At 36.5% G+C, this 24,287-nt stretch overlaps 1 protein-coding gene across 1 annotated transcript in view; it reads left to right on the top strand.

The window, feature by feature from the left end:
- Positions 1-24,287, top strand: part of ROBO1 (roundabout guidance receptor 1) — a 196,521-nt gene that overhangs the window by 73,733 nt on the left and 98,501 nt on the right. The window lies entirely within an intron of this gene.

Here is a 24,287-nt window from a genome sequence, read left to right as displayed (position 1 = left end):
ACTATAAACATAGGTGATTGTTCTATATTGGAAGCAAAATTAGTACTTTAGAGAAAATGGCACAGCATTTTATTTTTGGTTTTGTTTTATTCTATAAAGCCAATATAATTCAGTTATTAATATTTTAGAAAAATACTGAATCAATCATACTTCTACATAATTCACAAGCCTACAACAGAGATAATAGTATACAGCTGAATTATTTTTTTTAAACAGCGTCCTTAAAAAGGCACCAAAATTTAGTAATTTCAGACTTCTCCTCATTGTGATCATCATCATCACTGCTATTAACTGTGCTTTGTTTATTATCCATTAACATTGGCATTATAGTTCTTTACAACACATGACATTTGACCTTTATAAAGAAAACATTAATAGTTTCATATGCTAATTAAATAGCTGATAATCAGACTCCCTGCTGGTAATCCAGATTTTTTTCTGTACAAAAATCTAATAGTGCTTAACAGGTTAGTTCTTTGGGAATAAGCCAATATGAAAGAAGTGAAAAAAAAAACTTTCATTTTTGAACCTTTTAAAATTTGACCCTTGACCCTAAACCTAACACTGTGGTCAATTCGAAGCCTGGTATTGATATACTGATTTCCAAACTTGTCATTTATTATCACAGACACTGTAACCTTTTAACTGTTGTCCCCCACTCAAAAAAAACAACCCCTTAGGTATCAGATTCTCAATATAAAATAGGACTTTGGTACATAAAAGGCCAAAAGATTATCTTTGTGTACTTTTCATTCAGCTAAACAATTTAAATAAAAGTTGAAGATGAAATGCATGTAGAGTTAAGTAAAGGTCACTTAAAATATCAGCTAATGCCTGGTTGAATCCCTCTTTAATAAGAAATTATGACAAGTTAAGTATTGTGAACTTTTTCAATATACAAATAAAGAACATGTTTAAATAGAAATTTTTACCATGCATTGTTTGTGTCCGGGGACAGAAGGATTTTTATGCATTACTATATGTTAGCTCTATAGTATTATATTTCTTAGTACTTTTAATGTTTTCTCATTATCTATGAGGTAATTGCTTTTGCTTAGAATTGAAAGTATAGTACAATATTCTGTTACATACTCTGTTAAACGTAACAATGTTCAGTTATCAAAGTATAAATCAATGAATCAAGATAGTAGATTAATTGTACATTTACATTTGGTAATTGTAATTGTACATTTAACCTATCATTGAGAGTCAGTGTGATCTAGTAGTTAAAGCACCAGGCTAGAAAGTGGAAGACTGTGAGTTCAAATCCTGTCCTAGCCATGAAAGCCAACTGAGTGCCTTTGGGCCAGTCAGTCTGTCTCTCAGCTCAACCCACCTCACAGGGTTGTTGTTGTGGGGAAAACAGGAGGAGGAAGATGTATTGAATATGTTTGCTAAATTCAGTTGTTTGGAAAAATAATAAAGGCAGGGGATAGATTAGATAGCAATAGCATTTAGGCTTATATACCACTTCACAGTGCTTTACAGCCCTCTCTAAGGAGTTTACAGAGTCAGCATATTACCCCCAACAATCTGGGTCCTCATTTTACCAACCTCAGAAGGATAGAAGGCCGAGTCAACTTTGAGCTGGTGAGAATCGAACTCCGAACTGCTGGCAATCAGCAGTCAGCAGAAGTAGCCTGCAGTACTGCATTCTAACCACTGCGTCACCACAGCTGTAGATAGACAGACAGACAGACAGAAAGATAGAGTTGCACTTTATCCACAAAGAAGCGCGACGCTGCCCAGCTCCCAGCCTTCCCAGTTTCAGCAGGGAGCAAGGTGCAAAGCTGGCGAGCTTTGCACCTCCCGACTCAACCTCTCGGCACTGTGAGGAGAGTGTCCCACTGCCTGCCGAAACCGGGCAGTCTGGGGGCTGGGCAGCATTGCACAGGTAATGTTGACTCTCACGCTGCTCATGCATCCCCTCCCCCAGAGCCTACCAAGCCAGATATGTGAAGTAGGTGAGGGCCATGTGCTGGCCACTTCCAGGTGATGGTGCATTTCTTCATTTGTCACGAAGGGTGACACCTCCCCAGCTGCGTTTCTTGCCTGTTTTTCTCCCTCCCTCATCTCAGATATTTTCCCACCACTCTGTACTTAGGAAGGAAGGAAGGAAGGAAGGAAGGAAAGAAAGAAGTAAAGAAGGAGAGGGAAGGTCTGAGGGAAGTCCTGCTTTAGTCCTGCCCTGCTGCCCTTTCACCATCCCCTTGCCCCCTCCTCCTGGCCTATCCTGGGGGTCTCCCATCCTATTGCTAAGGAAGCTTTGGATACAAAGCCGGGTCTCCTCCCATGGAGAGGGAATGGGCCTCCCTCTGACTTTGCCCTCGTACCCATCATGAGCAACCTGGCTAAGGACAGCAAGCACAGCAACAGCAGCCTTGAGGAGGAGAATAGCCAATACTCCAGAAGACAGGCTTAGGATACAGGAGGATCTGGACAGACTGAACACTGGGCGCTATCTAACAAAATGAAATTCAATGGTGAAAAAAGTAAGGTTCTACATTTAGGCAAGAAAAACCAAATGTACAGGTATAGTATAGGGGTACCTTGCTCAATAGTAATAACTGTGAGAGGGATCTCGGAGTCCTAGTGGACAATCATTTAAATATGAGCCAGCAGTGTGCTGCAGCTGCCAAAAAAGCCAACACAGTGCTAGGCTGCATTAACAGAGGGATAGAATCAAGATCACGTGAAGTAGTAATACCCCTTTACAATGCCTTGGTAAGGCCACACTTGGAATACTGCATCCAGTTTTGGTCACCACGATGTAAAAAAGATGTTGAGACTCTAGAAAGAGTACAGAGAAGAACAACAAAGATGATTAGGGGACTGGAGACTTAAAACATATAAGGAACGGTTGCTGGAATCGGGTATGTCTAGTTTAATGAAGAGAAGGATGAGGGGGGACATGATAGCAGTGTTCCAATATCTCAGGGGCTGCCACAAAGAAGAGGGAGTCAAGCTATTTTCCAAAACGTCTGAAGGCAGGACAAGAAGCAACGGATGAAAACTAATCAAGGAGAGAAGCAACCTAGAACTAAGGAGAAACTTCCTGACAGTTAGAACAATTAACCAGTGGAACAACCTGCCTCCAGAAGCGGTGAATGTTCCAACACTGGAAGTTTTTAAGAAGAAACTGGACAGCCATTTGTCCGAAATGGTATAGGGTTACCTGCCTGAGCAGGGGGTTAGACTTGATGACTTCCAAGGTCCCTTCCAACTTTATTATTATTATTATTATTATTATTATTATTATTATTATTATTAGTAGTAGTAGTAGTAGTAGTAGTAGTAGTAGTAGTAGTAGTAGTAAAAGTATTGAGATGTATACTTTTCTATTTATGCTGCATTATGCTATTATTCTTGTTATTATAAAAAAGAGTAACAGTCAGTGTTTATAAACCAAAATACAGAATGTGTGTTAGATGTTGAATGCCATGATATTACATCCTGCCAATATCAGATACAAAACCTGTGCCCATCTGTTTGAAATTCTCTGAAGGCTTTATTTACTAGACTACATTAACACTTCTTAAACATAAGTAGCCATTTAACTGTAAACAGTGGTGAAGATCTGGAAGTTGTCCAGATAAATCTGTGTAGTAGCTGTTAAAGAATTATGAACTGGGGGACAACTGTATAAATAATCCCACCCTTATCTCTTGGACAAATGGTTTTGGCAAGCAGTACTTTGGGGAGTATAGTTCAAATTATCTATTTATTCCAGTGCTGTTTCTGGCCTATCCTTGTCATCCCTCAACAGAAGCGTAGTTAGTTATTCACTATTAAATTGTTCTGGGAATTACATATGGCACAAATATATTCTTCAGTGTCAATTTTCCCATGTAAACAAACATTAGCTAATTGTCAAATGCAATAGATAAGGATTTAGCACATTAATAAAAAGGACTAGAAGTATATATGCTTTTATCCCAAAATATGTGGAAAAATTATGAGCAAAACCAAACATCCCAGGTGGAATATAGTATTCTGTATTTGGTGAAGAGGTTACAGGACTTTTTTTTCCTTTAATAAACCAGGCTTATCATTGTAGTTCCTCCCCCCCCCCCCCAGGGAAACATATGCTGGTGCCAAGGCTGGATTTTAGCAGCAGCAAATTTACCATCTGCCACCTTGGAGGATAAATAATCATGGATTAAATATTTAATGTTTGAGAAAGATTTTTTTGTTATTATAATTATAGTAAAAAATCTGTTAAACTCTGTTGATGGATTAATTGTCTGTGTTTGTAAATCCACAGAGCATGTTTGTAATGTTTTAGTATTTGACAAAATGTCTATCAAGTGAGCTTTTGATAATTGGGTATTTCTTTTGTATTTAGCAGATTTTCTTTTGTTCCCTGGATTTTCAGGAGCTGAAATTATTTATTTTGTTGATTTTATACTGCCTTTTTGCCAGCTCATAAATCTTGCATTCATTAACAATCATAATAAATGGATGCTGGGTTATCATAACAAAATTGTGCTTCTGTTTAGAAGCAACAACTTACATGATTAACATAGAACTGCTGGAAACTGGTGGTAAGAAAGTTCATCTGTTGTTTTATTATCAGTCTAAATTGGTCTACTGAAGAATAAAAGCTTACAGCAGTTGCTTCTCAACCTTTTTAATGCCGCGACCCCCAACCGGTCGTAAGTTGAGGACTAAATCGGTCGTAAGTCGAGGACTAAATCGGTCGTAAGTCGAGGACTACCCAACCGGTTGTAAGTCGAGGACTTTCCCTGCCCGGGAGCGCCGCGCATGCATGGTTCTGCCCCCTGTGCCGGCCGAGGCGTAGCTGGCAGGCGGCAGAGACGGAGCAGGCTGACCACCAGCTGGTCCAGCTCAAGGGAGGTAAGGCACCCGCCGGAAAAGGGGAAAAAAATGGCAGACAGCCTTGCTTGGCGACCCCCGTGAAATGGTCGATCGACCCCAAATGGGGTCGCGACCCATAGGTTGAGAACCGCTGGCTTACAGTATTAGTTGAAAGTTATGGATAGTAATCCACTACAAGGTTGGTTGGTTGGGAGGGAGGGAGGGAGGGGAATGACTAGCCTAAAAATAACTTGCCCACTTATTTCTTTTTCCTTTACAATATGAATATTGTACAAATATTAGAATACAAAGTAAATATTGTATAAATAAGAAAGAAAACAAAAAAAGAAAAGATTATAAAGAAGCAGATTCCAATCTTTTTGACAGTAGTTATAAATGCATTTTTATTTCACCCTCTCTTTTTAAGGTTACACGTAGTTTCCTTTTTTACATAATCTACTCTTTTTAAATGGCAAATCCATAAATCGTGAGTTCATATTTATTATTTTTTCAAGAAAAACTCCATAAGGGTTTTCATTAACAAATTAAAAGTAAGGGATGAATGACAAGATCTGATTTTGAAATATAAAAGCTTGGCAAGTATTAAAAAATGTATTAGGGAGAGATCATTCCTAGATCCAATTTCAGTTGACACTCCCATCTGAAGGCCTGTGTCAACCCTCCCTACTTAATTGAATGTCATCTTTGTTCCACCCATTTCAAATCTGGTCCCTCCATCTCTTTCCAGTCATGTCTACCCATCCAGTCAAAGACCAGCATAAGGAGGGTGGGATACAGTCAACTAAAAGGTGTAGAGAATGCCCTTTCTTGCCTCTTTTATGTCTCTTCTTGTATGACCTGGTTTCCAGTTTCTCACATCTCCACTTATTACAGCTGCTTGAAACCTCTGGAGAAGTTTTAGGATCATGGGACAGTATGGATATTGGAAGGACAAGCAAGTGCTGTAGTGATAGGATGATTCTCATTGTGAGTTTGAGGTTTCTGGCTGATATGTTCCCTGATCCAATACAAAATGTTGATTATGACTTCTAAAACCCTCATAACATTGAACCAGGATACCTCTGGGGCCATACTTTCTCACCGGAATTATTTATCCTGGCTGTTTAATTCAGGAAGGTAGTATGCAGATACTGGGATATTAAAGGACGAAAGCAAAGAAATAAGTCTATTCTGTGGCTGCAAGATTCACTCATTTCTAGCATTTAGAAAAACTATACTTTTCACCCCACTTGACAGTGGGATGAATTTAATTTAAAATTAATAAAATTTTAAGGAGATATTGCAATTTGAGGTATAGCTTTTTCTTAGTATAGAACCTTCAGCTCATTAACAAAGGGATTTTTTTCATCCATGTTTGATTTTAAACAATTCTCTACATCTAATAATAGTATGTAGGATAGATATTTTAATGTTACTGTTTAGAATTAAATCTTGAGGACTGTAGCAACATATAAAAACATAACTGCTTCCTCTTATCAGCTGGATACAAGTTTATGAAGTGTTTTTGAAATTAGGCCGTCTATCAGAAAACACTCTTTTAAAGGACTATTTTCTAATTCAATAATTAAAGACCTGGTTTATGTTAGCCATGCCAGTAAGTCAGAAAAATGGATTGACAATAAACTCATTTGATTTGCAGCTTTTAATTATAAAGAATACAAAATGTTAGTAGGCTTACATTTATTATGACACAGCTCTTTATAAATTGTATTGTAGGATAGTAGAGATCCCCGTCATCTTGTAAACATTTTAATGTCTTTGTTCCATGCATCTTCAATTTTTTATAACATGTGAATAACAAAAACCTATTACCATTATGTACAAGATGAGGTTATAACCTTATAAATTATATCAGAAGGTCAGAAATTCTTGTGGTTTCAGTACGCAGCAACAATTCTAAAGTACCCTAATGAATTACCCATCATTTGGGGGTATTCCCGCAATAAAGAGAAAGAGAAGCAACTGAAAGAAAACTCAGTTTCTTCTGGCTAAACCCCAGTGTTTTTATACTCAACTATAACAGTATCAAGATTATAGCAAAATACAACTTTTAATTAAAAATATTATAGTATACCCTTAGTGTGCCACAAACTTTCTTCCTAAAATGGTTGGGATAATCTTAACATTGAACTGTTCTATGCTCCTTATTCTTGTAGATGTCCTTACCCTGCAATAATTGGCTCAGGAGTTTATGTCTGCCTTTGGAATATTGACCTGAACATCAACTTTGCTACAACAGAGGCAGTGAAAAGTGCTTAATTCTTTGCCTACATTTTGTCCACACAGAACAAGCTGGCACTGGCTTGTCATACTGTGTGACATCCCCTAAACAGGTAGTCCTTGATTACAACAGTTCAATTAGTGACAGTTTGAAGTTACAACGGCACTGAAAAAGTGACTTATGACCATTTTTCACACTTATGACCATTGCAGCATCCCCATGGTCATGTGGTTTACAGTTGGATGCTTGACAACTGGTTCGTATTTTGCAACCTTCTGACAGCAAAGTCAATGGGGAAGCCAGATTCACTTAACAACTGTGTTACTACTTTAAGAACTGCAGTAATTCGCTTAACAAATGTGGCAAGAAAAGTTGTAAAATGGGGCAAAACTCACTTAACAAATTTCTCACTTGCCAACATGAGCTCAATTGTGGTCATACGTCAATGACCATGATTTTGAAAAAATAAAGTCAGAACATTTGTGACTTGCTATAAACAGTTTGTGTCAATCTTTGTAGTCTAACATAAATCACATGATGTAAACTTCACAACTGCAGTATGTTAAATGAAATTCAAGGTGGGCAGGATTTTTGGAAATATAAGAACTGCTTACTTGGTCCTCCATACTACTGCTGATTAAATCAACTATGATGTCATTGTACTTGTGATTAAAAGAAGTGATCATTGCCTGCTTGTAAGAATAATATGTCTCTTGTAATTAAAGAAGGCAGTTATGAGCTCTCTACTAAAAAAACATCATCACCTGAGATTGTATAATTTTAACTTAGTGCTAAGCTTACATTTTTAGAAAAGCATTTTAAAAATAGTCTATTATATTTAGGCTAGAATAGGCTACTAAAGTTAACTATTTAGTTGTAAGGAAGGCAATAGTATATTTGAACATTGCCAAAATGTATAGTGTTTGCTATGTGCTGTGCGATCTGCATCTTTTTCTGAGTCTGATCAATTTGGTAGTGATTATCTATGTCTAGTTAAATCCTTTGTATTCTATTACTTTTAAAAAGCATCCAGACTTTCCCTCTAATTCTGAACCTTTTGAAGATGTCCTACTATCAGACACTAGTCTTTCTGATACTGTTATTTCCAGCCACTGGAACAGACATCCTTGGAAGTACATTCAGCCCATCTTTCAACATTTATAACATTATTGCAAATTTATTTATTTGTTTGGTTTTTGTTAGGTTTTAGTTGTTAAATTATTATAGTCTATTAATTCTAATCAGTTTTTTTAATGTTTTATTATTTTTAAAAAATCAGCCAAGAATTCACCATTATATATCGGCTAGATAGAAATTGAGTTTGTTTTGTTTATTTTATAAAATAAAATAAGTACTTAACATCTAAAGATTTTAGTTAAAATGAAACAACTAACTTCTACTTTTCATTTGGCATTTTGCTCTTCCATTTCTATTTCTGCATAAAAAGAGAATAAGAACTAAAGAATTGGGTCTTCATCATTTGGGTTTGCTTAGAATTTTAGTTGTGGAGTTGAAGAGAGTATAAGGCAGACCCAGAGCATTTTTTTGTTTACTTTATAGCCAGGCTTTTGAAGGTCTATATAAGGAATTAGCTTGAACATTTTCTCAGTTTTCCTCTTTGCCTAACAGAAAATAGATGTAATTATGCTTTGTTCTTCCAAAAACTGTCTGGAAATTATCTGGTTAAATAAAATTTCATGGTAGGGACAGCAGTCATTTCTTTTCAATGTGAGAAAACTAAGCATTCAAAAAAAGAGAACTGAGAAAACATCTGAGCATATTGTTCACAATTAACCCTAAAAAAGTTAGAAAGCATTTTGTAATTTTGAAATTATTTGATACAGACAAGACATTCCAAAATAATATCCAAAATTTTATGTAATTGATTTGTTGCAACATGATGCAGAAGATTAATACATGAGTTATAACTTGAATTATATGATTCTAGGAATGGGTTTAGATTTTTCTAGGGATAAAATATTCCTTAAAAAGATAGAATTTTCTCTTTGTATTTATTTTTGTTAAATCATTTCATATATATCATCCAGCCTTATTCATTTTTTTCAAGTTACACTATTTGAGAATACAATACATATTTTTTTAAGTAGCATAAGATATCTTTTTTATTTACCTCGGTGTTTAAATGGTTTGATATCATTTTTACCATATATCAAAATATATTAAATCTTAAATCATTAAATGTAGAATACCTTAACAGAGTTAAATGAATACTTCAGTCTGCCAATATATAAATATAGGAGCCCTTTCGGAATTTTTTTCCCCTCCCTTGATGTACATTTTTCTAGCTTAATGGTCATAACAATGATTTGTGTGGGTGTAACTTTTTTGTTAACAAAGAATATGTTGGAACCTGGATTTTTTGGCAAATAATAGAATCTCCGTGACGTAAAGTTTATGTTACCAAAAGCAAAAGCAATTCTTTCCCAAGGCTTTTCAATAAAATTTTATCTGACGATATTGAGCCCTCAGAATGTTCCTGCCATGTCAGCAAGCATTTTCTGAACTACTTGATATATCAATTTCTCTGTTATTTCAGGAAAATATAAGCTTCTATTTTAAATTACTCATTCCCTCCATCTGATGTTGCTCACTTCTTTAAGTAAGAACTAGTTTAAGTACTAATCCTTGCTAGTACTATCTGCCTTCATACCATTGTTCGTCCTTACTTTTCTTGGTGCTACAATTTGCCAATTCTTGCCAAAAGCTTTCTGCTTTCTTCAGTTTTGCAGATTACAGTAATATCATCATAACTTTCCTACCTCAAGGCAGTTCTCCATATATCTTAATATTCCATTCTGACTTCTGGTTTTGACATTGCTGTGAGACAGACGCAGGGAAGCAGGGGTCTGCCTCCGCACCTGAAGTCATCCCGGAGAGGCGACGAAGCAATAGGGGATCTTTGTAGATCGCGGGGAGATGGCGGTTGACCTGCTTGATCCAAAAAAGCTCTCAGAACCAACAGGAGAAAGACTGGCCACACCCATGCAGCCAGTTGGAGCAAAGCTTTATTTAAAAAATCCTGGCTGGAAAGTTACAAAACGGACACCTAATGACATCTAGTGGTGAAAAAAAGAACTACACTAAGTTCTGTTTATGTTTTGTCTAGAGTGAGGAAACTTGGCCTGAAGCTCAGACACAGATAATAGACTAAATCCTTTGATGTCTCTGAACTTCATAGGCTTGTAGATTGCAGCTGGAAAAAGAGAAAAACCTCTTGGGCTGTCTTTTCTACAGGATGGATTACAACTAAAACTACAAACTATTTTGAAGACATCTGGCTTCTTTGGATTACAAATACTGCTTGACCTGTAATTTTACAAACCATTCAGAAACAGAGTGAATGGTAAGGAACTATCAAAAGTAAGACGTTTTGGTTATAACCTTGGCAGATTGGCAACTCTGGATTTTGGGACAATTGGTTAGAGTTGGTATTGGAAGATAGAAGTGGATTATAAACTTTTTTTTCCTCTCTCCATTTTTTTCCTTTTGTTTTTTCTCTTTTTCTTCTTGTTTCCTGGGGAGCCTATTGGATTATAAATTTTTAATTTCAGAACTATTTAAGGACAGTGAAAGCTCAATGGTTGGTGATTTCCCCTGGAGAAGGCCCTATGGACTATTAACTTTGAATAGTAGGACCTTGTGGATTATAAATTCTGATTGAGCGATAACCTTGGATTTTGGACAACTGCTCCAGAAGTGAACCTCACAAAGAGAAGTGGATTACAAATCTTTTTTCTTTGTTCCCCTTTTCTTTCAGGGAGTTCATTGGATTACAAAGACTATAGACAAGAACTATAAGAGTTATTTAAGACAAATTTAAATGAAATATTGTGGTATTGAATAGAAGATTAATGGTTTTGTATAAGGCGGGCATTTGAGAAAAGTATTAGAACTGATAAAAAATTTGGAAGGTGGAAACAAAAATGAGTCTTTCGAATTTAGCTAAAACTGGCAAGAAAACACCCTCAGCCCCATCCTCCACCTCTACAAGCCCTGTGTATCAGAGAGATAAAAGATGAAAAATATAAACTACAAGCATTCGCGGATGACTTGGTTTTTATATTAGAAGAGCCGCTTGAGACAAGCCTCAAGCTTCTGAAAAAGATAGAAGAATTTGGAGAAGTGGCAGGACTGAAAATAAATAGAGAAAAGACAAAAGTGATAACCAAAACCTAAACAGATGTATCATGGTAGCCACACCTGCAAATTCAAACGAGATATGAAAAAGATGCTAAAACATCAGGATTTTATAAAGAACCAATGCTTTTTTTCTAAAAAAAAAAAAAAAAGGTGTGGGAACTCACACACGTCATACAACCCGCCTTGCCTACCCTACAAGGTTCCATCCAAAAAAGGTGCCGGAACTCCTTTCTGAGCGTTCTATGAGAAAAAAAGCCCTGTAAAGAACAGACAGAATTTGACCAGATGTCATCTATTGACATCAGATGAAAAATTGATCAACAAACTGTATAAATATATGCTAAGTTCAAAGATGGAAGAAGAACAAGTTAAAGAAACAATGATAATATGGGCAAAAAACTTTGGGCATAACACAGAGTTAGAAAACTGGCAAAGCCTTTGGGAAAGAAACTCTAAAATAACAAAGGTGGTGGCTTACAAAGAAAACCTATAGAAAATGTTTTACAGATGGCACTTAACACCTATGAGGTTAGGAAAAATGTTCAAAAATATGTCTAGCAATTGTTGGAAATGTAGACAAAAACCAGGCACATACTATCATCTTTGGTGGACATGCCCTAAAGCCAAAAGATTTTGGACAAGAATACATATATGGTTAGAAAAAATGATAAAAAACATGTAGATTTTAAGCCAGAATTATTTTTGTTAGGTATAATTGTAGCAAATTCTGAGAAAGAATGTGTATATTTAATGTTACATGTACTAACTGCAGCAAGAATGGTATTTGCTCAACATTGAAAGATGAGGAAGAAATAATTAAGAACATTTTGGACTGTGCAGAAATGGACAGACTTACACTGAAAATGAAAGAGAAAGAAGATTCAGAATACTTTAGAACGGACATGTCAAACACAAGGCCCGGGGGCCGGATGCGGCCCGCGAAGCCATCCTGGAAACAGTGTGGGAACCAGCCCCTGCCGCGTTGGTCCCGCCCCCTGGGTGCATGCTGGGGAAGTGTCACCATTTGTGAGGAATGAAGAAATGGACCATGCCTTGGTGCTTGCCCCGGTCCCACCCCCTTCTGCCAGAGACCCTCAGATCTGTCCCACTCCTGCCCAGGCCCCCACAGGCACCCTTGACATGAACGATGTAGAGCTGGCCATGCCCATCCAGTAGGCCACCCCCACTCCATCCACACCCACCCAGTACCACACACACCCTGGCCACACATACCCGTCCCCCGAGGGCAACCGCAATGCTGATACAGCCCTCAATGTAATTGAGTTTGACACCCCTGCTTTAGAACATGGGATACATTTTATCAATGGCTAGAAAAACGAGATAGAGAGAAAGGAGTTTAACATGTATTAGTAAGCTAAATATTGGGACCCAGACAACATGTTACTGATAAAATATTAAGGATTTGTGATTATAAAAATTAATAAAATATTGTTAAAAATATTCCATTCTGTTTTATTCCATTAATTCCATTCCACACACCCTTCTCTAGAATTTACAACTGGTAATTGTTTTAACCATTGGTCAATGTCCTCCCTAAGGTACAAGGAGGCAATTTCATTTTATTCATAAAATGAAATAAGAGATAATTTGCAAAGTTAATTACTAAACATTTGTCCAAGAATAGGAGAACTATAATGAAAGAGCTAAAAGAGATGAAGTGATGGTGAAATGACACTTGTGACACATGAGTTGAACTGCAGATGGAAGAAGGTGTGGAGATATTGGGTTCATTAAGCCTGAATACTTAATGAAAAAAGAAAATGCAAAAATCAGTGAAAAACAATTTAGTAATCGTTATATTTAGTATTGCTACTAGATGCATAAGACTGGTAACAAATGAAATTTATTTTTCTCATTTAGGTATACCTTATTCCATTTTCTTTACAAATACAACTATCCTAATCCTGGATTCATTAATTTTCTAGTATGTCTGAATACTCTTAATTTGTGTTTGTTTGTTTAGATTTCTTTATACTTTATTATTTAGATTTATTTACTTTATTATTTTTGTAATCTTATTATTTTAATAACAAAAGATGGCAAACATGTATAATAGCAATAGCACTTGAGTCAACCTTGAGCCGCTGAGATTTAAACTGCCAAACTGCTGGCAATCGGCAGTCAGCAGAATTAGCCTGTAATACTGCATTCTAACCACTGTGCCACCGTCGCACTTATATACTCCTATTTACCCTGCAACAAATCTGTCATGTGACTTGGACCAAGTAACTGGCTGGGTGACTGGCTTTCATGCCTCAGTTTTTATTTTACAAACTAGCCTACTTTCACTGAATATCAGATAATTTTTCAGCCAACAAAACACATTAATGTATTCACATATTAATTCCTCAAAAACAGTCAAACAAAACTCCTCTAACATCACCAAAAACATTTCTTATGTTACCCGTGAACAGGAGTAAATACACATCCTTGCCTTTCTCCATGCTTAGTATTGGATCAGTTGATCATTATTCATTTTCACAAATGCTTTATTTGTATCATTTATCATAGTTAGCTACCAACTTTTAATTCCACATTTTACAAAATGTTCCATAATTTCATATTCACTTCATTATCAACAAACTGTCAATAAAATTTCTCATTTCATTCATTGCTCTATATTGAATAGAAAAGGTCTGATTTACATATCCCTACAGAAAATATGTTGTGCTACTCTAACTCATATCCTGTTTGCCAAACACTTTACCAGGAAAACTTAATAGATTCATCTCCCCAAATGCTGCCTTGATTTTTGTTACTTTTCCCTTACTATAAAATAATAATAACAGCATTCTGCCAGATAGTAGGCACATATGTAATCTTTAAACAAGTCACACAGCTAACAAAACCAATTTCACCAGCTGTATCTGCAGCTCTACTATTGTCAAAATTCTACACAGTGATCTGTGGGTTCCTTTTTCATTATTTTTCTTAATTGATTTAATCACAACTCTTTGCTCTCTCTTTGATTATATTCTGTATAACTATTTCTTTTCCTATACTTACATACAGTATTTCATCACATTTTGGTGGAATAATTTCATATACTTTTATTTCATCATTCCAGCAAGCATGATTCCTATTGACTCCAGCACTCTAGGGGGAACATTTTAAAATGTTTCCTCTTCCTATTCCCAGTAACTTTCACATTCTCTTTTCCTATACATTTTCTATTCCTTCTGTCAGGATATTAACTTATCTATTAATCTTTTCATGCACGACTCATTCTTTCTGTTCTTGCAATCGTTCTGTTTTCAGTCTACTTTATTTCATTTCTTTCTTCTTTCAAGTTTGTTTCCTGTAGAATTAGTTCATCTAATCATATTTCCTAACAACTTTGGCCTATATAGGTGTTATGATCCCACAGTTTTGCCTAGTTATATGGCGACAGAGAAAGAAAATATTCCAAGTCCCTTCTGTTAAACATTGCTATATTGTTTTGGCTGCAGTCACAACCTTTTCAGTGACAGCCCCTGCCCTAGAAACAGCATTCCTACTCCCCTCCCCAAAAGATTTGAATGGTCCCAACTCTGTTAGATTTTTACAAGACATTGAATATCTGGCTGCTTCCCAAAACATTTGACAAGAGGATAGAGAAGCTCTGTTGTTTGTTGATGGGTTTTTTTTTCTGTGAGATGGTTATTATTTTTCCTTGGTGCCAGAAGTTACATCAAGGTTTCCTTGATTTCAGTCCTTGTAAGTCACCCAGAGCCATTTGTATGTGATGAGTAGTTATAGAAATCATATGAATAAATAAACTAATTAGATCATTCTTAATTTTGCTTTCCAGTTCTTGTTTTCTAAGTTCTACAGGGATTTTGATATTTGAATTGATAATCTAGTTATTTATTTATCAGTTATTTAATGGATCATTTTTTCCACCAAATATTATGTTACTATCAGTGATGTAAATATTAAATGAAACTAGACAAGCCCCTTGCTGCATCTCTACACTTTCTTGCTCGCTCCCCTACCATGCATTAGCCACTTACTTGCCTGCTAGGTGTGACTTCTGTCAGCTTCCCCACCGACTTTGCTTGTGGAAGCTGACAGCAATCACAATTGGGTTTAGACTTCCTGTTGGGTTCCCCTTTGACTTGTGGAAACTGTGAAGGAATGTTGGAAATGATGATGTAACTTCAACTACTTGGGAAGCTTGGCAGAACAGCTGCACTGAAGTAGGCACAATTTTTCCAAACTTCAATCCCCCAAGAATAATAGGTCCCAGAGTTTAGACATCTTTTGAAAGTCAGTTTGTTTGAGGTGCCTTGGTTCAAAAAATTGTTGTCTTATAATGCTGTCAGCCTTTCCAGGTTGACCAGACAGAAACCCTACTTTATTAAAGGCTACATTAACAAAATCTTGCAAGTCTGAATGTACAAATATCCTACTGTCTCTTTTTATATCCTGGGGATCTTTTCTGAGTTTCTTTCTCTTCCTGTTTTGTACCACAGGCTCCTTGTCCTTATCTGATTAGGCAGCATCTCTTCTTCCCATCTCTCAAGGTCATTCCATGTACTATTACAGATGCACCATTTTACCCAATTGAGGTTACAAACACTCACATGGACACAAAAGTTTTGGTAATATACAGATGCAAGTAGCGCACATCCCAGAAGTCTCGTCCTCTTGTTCCAACTTTAAAAACAGCTTCTCCCAACAAAAAGGGGGCGGGAGAAGAATTCAACCCTGGACTTTATTGGATTCATCTAGTTTTCTCCATCTGGACAAGGAACATATTGAGTCTACTGCATAATTAAAAAATATGGAGAATGTAATTGTTACATACTTAGAGCAAGGATGTGGTCCACAATTCTACCTAGTAATTTCTACTTAGGATACACAACTCTACTCAATAGTTTCTATACTTCAAAATACTTTGGGCACCAATTTTGACTATCTTTGACATGGATTGGATTGGCTCTGTAATGACGGTTTTATCACTAAAAGCTAGAATAGTTGTATTTTGTAGATTTTCTGCTTAGCTGTTGAAAAGCTATACCTAATTAGAGCATTTATAACACTGAATATCAGATGAACTATACGCTTCTACTGTCTAAGTTAGCGATAACCAGCAGCACTTCCCTTCAAAAAACTGGTAGTAGTGTTTAGTTGGGTGTCTGCAGTTTGTGGTGGTGGTGGGGGGGGAAACTGTCCTAAGCAAAATAATAGGCAAAGCTACATTCCTTCTGCTTTTTATTGGAAAGCTTCACAGAAAATTCACTTTGCAAGTTGGTATTTTAGAATATTTTGTTTTACCTTGGACCCTGGCTTTATTGGAAAAAGGCAATTAAGACCATATGCAAGCATTTTTGGTCCAAATTTCACTGTATTCCACACACACTTAAAAGCACTGTATGGTAACATTAGTTATGAGTTAAGAAACTGATTGTATACAAAGCATATTTTTATAATGCATATTAACTATTAATGTATATAGAAAATACATCTATTTACGCGAGACTTTTATGTTAATAGATTTCTATTTTCAGATACAAATATGTATACAATATTGTATAAATCTGACATATTTTCTTAAAAAAAATCTCTTATGGAATTTAGTCAGCCAAGATGAAAATTAAGTTGCCATGAATTATGCAATATGCAATTGTTAAAACTGGCAGGCAACAGAAAATGTTGCAGATTAAAATTGAATTAAAATGTTTGCAATTATTATGAAATGTACAGTACATAACGTATAACGCAACTTATACTAATTTCCCCTCAAGTTAAGTATCAATATATAAACTTGGGGTTATAGTCCAGTGAGTGCATTTAACTGGAATCTTAACCTATCTTAACATATGGACTAATTAGAGGTAAACATGAAGTCTTGCACTTACAGCAAAAAATTACAAATATATGTTTAAAACTCCGCACCATTAATTAATAAGTCTAGATGACTTATATGTTGTATGTATAATGAAAGAAAATTGTTTTTCCAAATATGAATGCAGAAAGTTGATCATGTTAGGCTTCTCAAATGTTGCTATTCATAGCTTAACTTACCCTCATATCTTTACAGAAAAGTAGTGGAATCTGTTATTTATTTCTGCTGGAGGGATAAGATATCACCTGACTTGGAACCAAGTAGTCAAATGGAGTCTGAAATGGATCTCATATTCTTCAGGCTAATGTTTTTAAATTTGAACACTTAAGGCTAGAATTTTTTACATTTGTGGCCTGAACAAATCCTTTTACACAAATCATAAAAATCTTGATTGACAGAATTTGGAACTTCTCAACTCATAAAATCAGCCTTTTGAAGCATACTTCTCTGTGTAATATTATAAACTGCTCAGAAGAGTCAAACTAAAACAAGTTAACTATTTAATAAAAATGTGAAACAGAGGGCAAAAAGTGGAGAAAAATACTTGCACAATAACATAAAAGAAACTCCTTTGGAAAAAAAAATTGGATCATCTTTGACATAGAAAATAAACATAACCAGAAAGGGCAAATATGACCTTAATAAATAAAGAAAAATATACTGGGAAATTTCAGTTCTGTGTTTTGCTTTTATTTCTTGAGCCTACTTGCATAGAAAAAAAAGATAGTGGTAACCTGGAATGGTAGAAAGCATTGTAGAGAGCCAGAGGTAGTTGGTGAAAAAGAAACACAACTGTTGGCTTATTTGTAAATGGATATTTGTAGCTAAGTTGCCACCATTGCAAAAATATTCCTCTGATTTTGTTATTCCTTTCTGTTATGTGCTCCTGGCTACTTTCCAGAGGCAAGCTCGTCTGACCAATAACCAGCCAAGACACAGTGAAGGCCTTTTGTTTCATTTATTGCAATAAGTGGGTAGAAAAACTATCAAAGCTAGGTTCTTTCCAACGTTTCAACCCAAAATATTCGCTTCTTTATACAACTCTGTCCCAGCCACCACATCCCTCCTCTTTCCCCATTGGCTGAGGTACTATGAGGTTACACTCTTTCCAACCGCTTCCTACCTATTTCTTGCTACATACTAAATCATATATCACATGTACATTAATAATATAAGATATTAGACATATTAAATTGTTGGTTTTGAATTCTGGGCCCCTTAGAACAATAGGCTCTTTCCTGTTTTTCAGTTTAGTTAAGTTTTCCTGGCTAGCCATTTCCTCTTACATATGTTTTTATAGCTTGTCTTCTTCCTTTCCCACTCTAAGACCCAGCTAATTTTTGCTTTGGTAAGCTTGTTTCTCCACTCAGTAAGTTTCTACTGCAGAAAATTCAATTTTAAATTTCTTTTTCAATATTAAATTTTGAAGACCATTCACTTATTCCTATCACTTCCCATCAACAGAAACAGCCTTCATTGCAAAATTATCAAATTTTGCAACAAAGAGAAACTTTAAGATAATTATCTAAAAAGAAAAGAAAAGAATATGATACCTTGTTTCCCCGAAAATAAACCCCACCCCGAAAAAAAGACCTACCTGATTTGATTTGTGGGGGTGGGCCTAATATAAGCCCTTCTCCAAAAATAAGCCCTAATTATGACTCTGCCCATTCCATCCTACCTGGCTGCCGCAATGGGCAGGAGGCCATGTGGCACATTGCTCTGCTACCGCCACAATGAGGCGAGGCAGGGGAGGGAGAGGGTGGAGCTGCCCCATGCACTCTGCACCCACTTCCTTCAGAACCCCCTCCTCAGCCAGGCCATTCCTTACTCTCTTTCACTCCCTCCCAAGTTGGACTGCCATGCTACCATATGGAGGATTGGCGGGGTAGGCCTGGTCGCCCTCCGCCATTTCAGTGCCAGAGAGGAGTGACGGCAAAAGGCTCAGCTGCCGCTGTGCACCGCTGGAGGGGCTTTCTTCATGCTCCGCCCCACAGATCACCTGCCCAGCAGCAGCCACCACCTCCTCCATCAACTCTCCTGTGGCTTGTGCCATGACTGCTGCCTCCTTCCACCAGCCCTCCATTGCCGCCACTGGAGAGAACAGAAAAGGAAGCAGAATGGCTCTGCGCAGTGATGCAGAGCAGAGAAGAGCACTTGCTTACTGCCCTGCATCACCCCACATTTTCCTTCTTCGTTCTCAAAATGGCAGCCCCATTTCCTGCCGCTTCTCCCGGTGCTGCTATAGAGCTTGGTGCACCATTGCCCAGCTCCTCTCTCTTCCTGAAAGCAAAAAAATTCAACACTAACCTGCTTTCCAGCTCTGGCGTGTTTCTCTCCTGCTGCAGGGAAATGGAGTTCATGAGACTAAAAAAAGTTCAGTCAAACCTTCCAACTTTGCGAGATCTTTTTTTTTTTTTTTTGCAAGAAGTTGGAAGGTCTGATTGAAGTTTTTTTGGGCAGAGGGAGGCGGCAGGCGAGGTTTGTGCCACCCGGTCACGGTGCAAGCCACATGAGAGTTGTGGAGAAGGCTCCGAAACAGTGGAAGGTGACCGGGCCTACTCTGCCCATCCTCCGTACGGTAGCATGGCAATCCAGCTCAGGAGGGGAGTGAAAGGCAGCAAGGAATGGCCTGGCTGGGGGGAGGGCTGAAGGAAGCAGCTGCACGGTGCATGGCGCAGCTCTATCCCCTACCCCACCTGCCTCGCCTTGTTATGGCAGCAGTGGAATGATGTGCCACGTGGCCACAGCAGAAGTGGGCCAGCAACCATGCGGGCTCCTGCTGGATGGGGTTATTGGTGCCACTGCCGCAAGGTGAGGCAGTTGTCACACAAAATATAAGTCACCACCCGAAAATAAAACCTAATGCCTCTTTTGGAGGCAAAAATAATATAAGACTGGGTCTTACTTTTGGGGAAACATGGTATTTGTGTATTTGTAAAGATTATAGACAAGATGGCAATTTAGAATGAAATAAATGGCTGCAGCTATGGGAAGTTAGGAAAGGTTTAATACATCTGTTTTAGATTTTATCTAAGAAATGTAAAATTATGCTGCTGAAAATGAACACTTTACATTAATAGGTTTTTGGAATGGGGGGGTTGACCTGTCTACTACTCGTATATGAGTTTAGTAACTTTCTTGCTGGCACAGGATTATGGAGTACTTTCATAAAGAATTATAATTGCATCCTATATATTTTTATTTTATATTGTTTGCCCTGCCAGCTTTGTGTGAAAGATATCAAATGCATTTTATTAAATAACTAAAATAAATATGTTCGTTAGAATGATCATATTGTTAAAATGCCATTATTCATGTTTAATGGTGTGATGGAAATTTAGAATGGGAAAAACATAAATGAATAATTGTTTTGTCTGCAGTTGCTGAAATAGTGCTAAAATAAGTATTTTAAAAAATGAAACAGCAATACAGTAATGTTCCTGAAAAAAATCAGTATTTTTGGCTTGACTCAGAATTGGATTATTAAATCTGCCTCTAACAGCTCCGGAAAATGTCCTCCTGGAGGCTTGCGTTATGCAATTACTGTGTTTGCTAGTCTCCAAAGCGAAAAAAGAAAAGGTAAATGCTGTAAAATGGCAGTCATCTATGATGATTCTGTCCTGTTTTTCTTGTGATTAAAAAGATGTAGATTAACTTTCACTTGACAGTTTGGAATTAAATAATTACTTTTATCTGCTAAATATATTTAGCTAAAATGGAAGTATGCTTTTTATTTTATTTTATTTTATTAAGTTGTAGAGTAAAATACAAAATACAAAGCAAATAGTAGGACACAATGGGGAGGAGAAAGGGAGAAGAAAGGGAGAAAAAAGAAAAAAGAGAGATTGACTTCCGACTTCTCCTATTGCAGTAGAATAAGGCATTAACATTGAGCCTTAACTTTTTACTTTTTCATAATAGTAAAAACTAGCCATTTCTGTAACAACAAATCAGTCTAATCAGTGAAACCCAGAATCAGAGTTTCATTTTTTTCCCATCTCAAGCACAAAGTCCAGAAGTGGTCTCCATGTAGAAACAAAGGTACTTAGTATTCTTTTCTCTAATCAAAATAGTCAATTTAGCCATTTCTGCCAGCTCCATCAACTTCTGTAGCCATTCATCCATAGTGGGAATTGAAATGTCCTTGCATTTTGGAAGTATGCTATTTTTAAAGTATCATATAACTTTAGAGGCCTTAAAATGGAATATCACACAAATTTCACTATGGAAAATGAAAAACACACAAAAAGTCATGGACCAAAGATTTGGTTCATGTATTATGATTACAGTCTTCTATTCAATTCTATTCAGTCACTATTCAAATGTAATTAAGACCTAAAATGGTAGAATGGAAATATTTAATCCCATAATTTGAAATTACCAAAATCTCATTAGTGATACTTTCATCATTATTGGAGGGTGTTCCTTTTACTGTATTTATTTGTAGAACAAATAATATAAAAACAAAATTATGCATATTCATTTTCATGGAACCAAGTTCTTCCACATACTTTTTAAAAATATTATTTTGAACCAGTTTTATTTGTATATGTCTTATATATTCACATGCAGTATTGTAGTTGAATTCTTAAATTATTGACTTTTTCTCTCCCCTCCCCCAATCAGTGCTGACAATATATGAAGTAAAGTAGTTGGGTGATTATGTCATCAGTATACTGATGACATGTAGCCCTTAAGCCCCTTTTCATCACATCCAAAGAGTGTTTCCTTTGGGTTTCATTGCATACTTTGGAAGAGATAAGGAATTAGCTTAAGAGTCTGTTGGCTGACATCTAATCCATAGAAAACTAAGTCAAATAATAGCAACTAGCTTGAAGGAAGCCTGATATATTTGACAGACAAAATTCTTTGCTTCCTGGTATATTTGACAGGCAAAATTCCTTCCTTATTTGTAAATCATTTCCAAGGAATTCAGGTGGGATATACCAAATCTCCTCAACTTTCAGAACAATTCTGTGAGATACATTAACCTGAAAAACTGTAAATGGTGCTTTTTATGAAATTGTTGTAAACTTCGTACACTGTTATTATAGGTGGCATATTTATTTTCATATGAAAAATATTTCTATCAAACATATCATGATAACATATTTATTATTTGTAATAAAATCCCACAACACATTAAAAATTACTTTGTAAAGTTTTGACATTTGTCATCTGCTCCTTTCATAACTATCTGTATCCATTTTCATCTGCAACTGTTCATTTCTATAAACCACATAATATATAACTGCCAGCGTCACCGAATGACTCTTTCAAGTGTTGGGCAAAGCACTATTGTTAAAAATGTTGTCTGGCTGTATAGGAGTGTTTCTAGAATGTGTCATGATAGTAAAGTTTACTTTCATGAACTTAAACTTAATTTGTTTGTATGTGTTTACATGTTTTGTGTAATAGGTTACTGTAGTCCCAGACAAATACAAGCTGAAAGCTTGTCTTGGATATTTTGGGTATCAGAACCAATCATTTTTTGTTAATTTTCTATTTACCACAGCTTGTCTTTGAATCACATTTATGTCTAACCTTGGCTTTGTCTGTTTTGAATACAGAACATTGTCTACCATTTGCTACTTTGCCTCCAGCCACAGTGGATAGAGACCAAAAAAAGATTTTTATATAATGCACATTAGCAAGAAAGTTGCAGAACAATACTCAACATATAACATATAACAATGGAATAGAATTGGACATAATGGAAAATTCAGTGTGCTTACCAGCATAAGAATCAAACCAAAGTCCTGTAACAGCAATTATAATTGATTAAATTTTGCTACATTCCAGACAATTTCATTGCAGACACAGGAAAGTAAAAAGCAAATAACTTTAGTTTCAGGTCAGGCCACACAAAGAGTAATAAGTGAGGCTATGAGCTCTGCATGCCAAGTTCAACAGTAGGGATATGATGTCATTTGTGGTCTTTTGATTCAATGGCAGAGTCACAGTAGATACATAAATGTTACTGAGATGTTATACCCAGTGGTGGGATTCAACCAGTTCGCACCACTTCGGCAGAACCTATAGCTAATTTTTTGTTGCCCAGGCCCAGAATGGACTTCCAGAAGCAGCATCCACACAGAGAACCGGTTGTTCACATATTTGAATCCCATCATTGGTTATATCTCTTCTCCCTCCATTAGAATTGAGAATAAAGCTTAAAAGCTGAAACAATATCTATATGGCACATTAAATCTTTCTGTATAACTTAGTAATAGTAATTACTAGCTTTTAATACACTTACCTGCAGTTTTATTTTATCTACCATGTGATATGTAATTTAACAATATTTCATGTTTTATATAGCCTTACTGAATGGCACACCTATCCAGACACACATATACATACAAATCCCTTTTCACCCTATGGGTGAAATCTTGAATCCTCTGCCAGAGGCCTGGGAATTTGAGGGGTCTGCTTAATATCTTATCTGTTCTTAGCACTAAATTCGTTTGGTCAGAGAGCTCTGGTGTTCTTTCTGGCATCTATTGGAGCCACTCTTAGGAGACATGGCCCCGAGTGCTCCTACTAACTACTATCACTGGACCACTTTGGCCTTTACTTTCCACTTCCTCTCTAGTATCTCTTTCAGATGCCAGCACTTCTCCAGTTTCTCATTCTCCTTCTTCCTGATTTACTGTCATTTGGCATGGCTACATCTACCCTGTGCAGCTACTTGGTTGTGCCATTCAGTGTATGCTGTTTCTTCTGCATTTTGCACCATATTGGAATATCTCTGAAGCCTACTTGCACAGTCTTAAGCTTGGGTCCTGTCCAGTGTGGTAGACCCATTTCTATGGATCTGGTGCTTAGTACCTGCTCTTGCGCTGCTATGATCAGTGCTTAAATGCTGTCTTTTAGTTCAGCTCTTTTCAGATTTTCCAGTGTCTTCCATCTCAGCTATTTGTTGATGGTACATACCATATTATTTTTAAAGGTATACTAACCTCAAATTAACATATCAAGTAGCTAAATATCATAATAAAGATATTTGAATTTGATATCTTGTATACTTTTAGCATACAGGTTCATGTCATCCATGTAAAGAAGATGGATGATGGTAGTTGTAGTCTTGAACTTGTATCCATATCCAGTCCTTATGATTATCTGGCAGAGAGGGTTCAAACACACAAATGGTAGCAGTGCATCACCTTGGTATATGGTACATGATATATACTGCATTTGTTGGCAAGTTGT

Source organism: Protobothrops mucrosquamatus, unplaced genomic scaffold, assembly GCF_001527695.2.
Source record: "Protobothrops mucrosquamatus isolate PMUCROS unplaced genomic scaffold, P.Mucros_1.0 scaffold_185, whole genome shotgun sequence".
NCBI classification, from domain to species: Eukaryota; Metazoa; Chordata; class Lepidosauria; order Squamata; family Viperidae; genus Protobothrops; species Protobothrops mucrosquamatus.
This window is presented reverse-complemented; position numbering and strand designations above follow the sequence as displayed.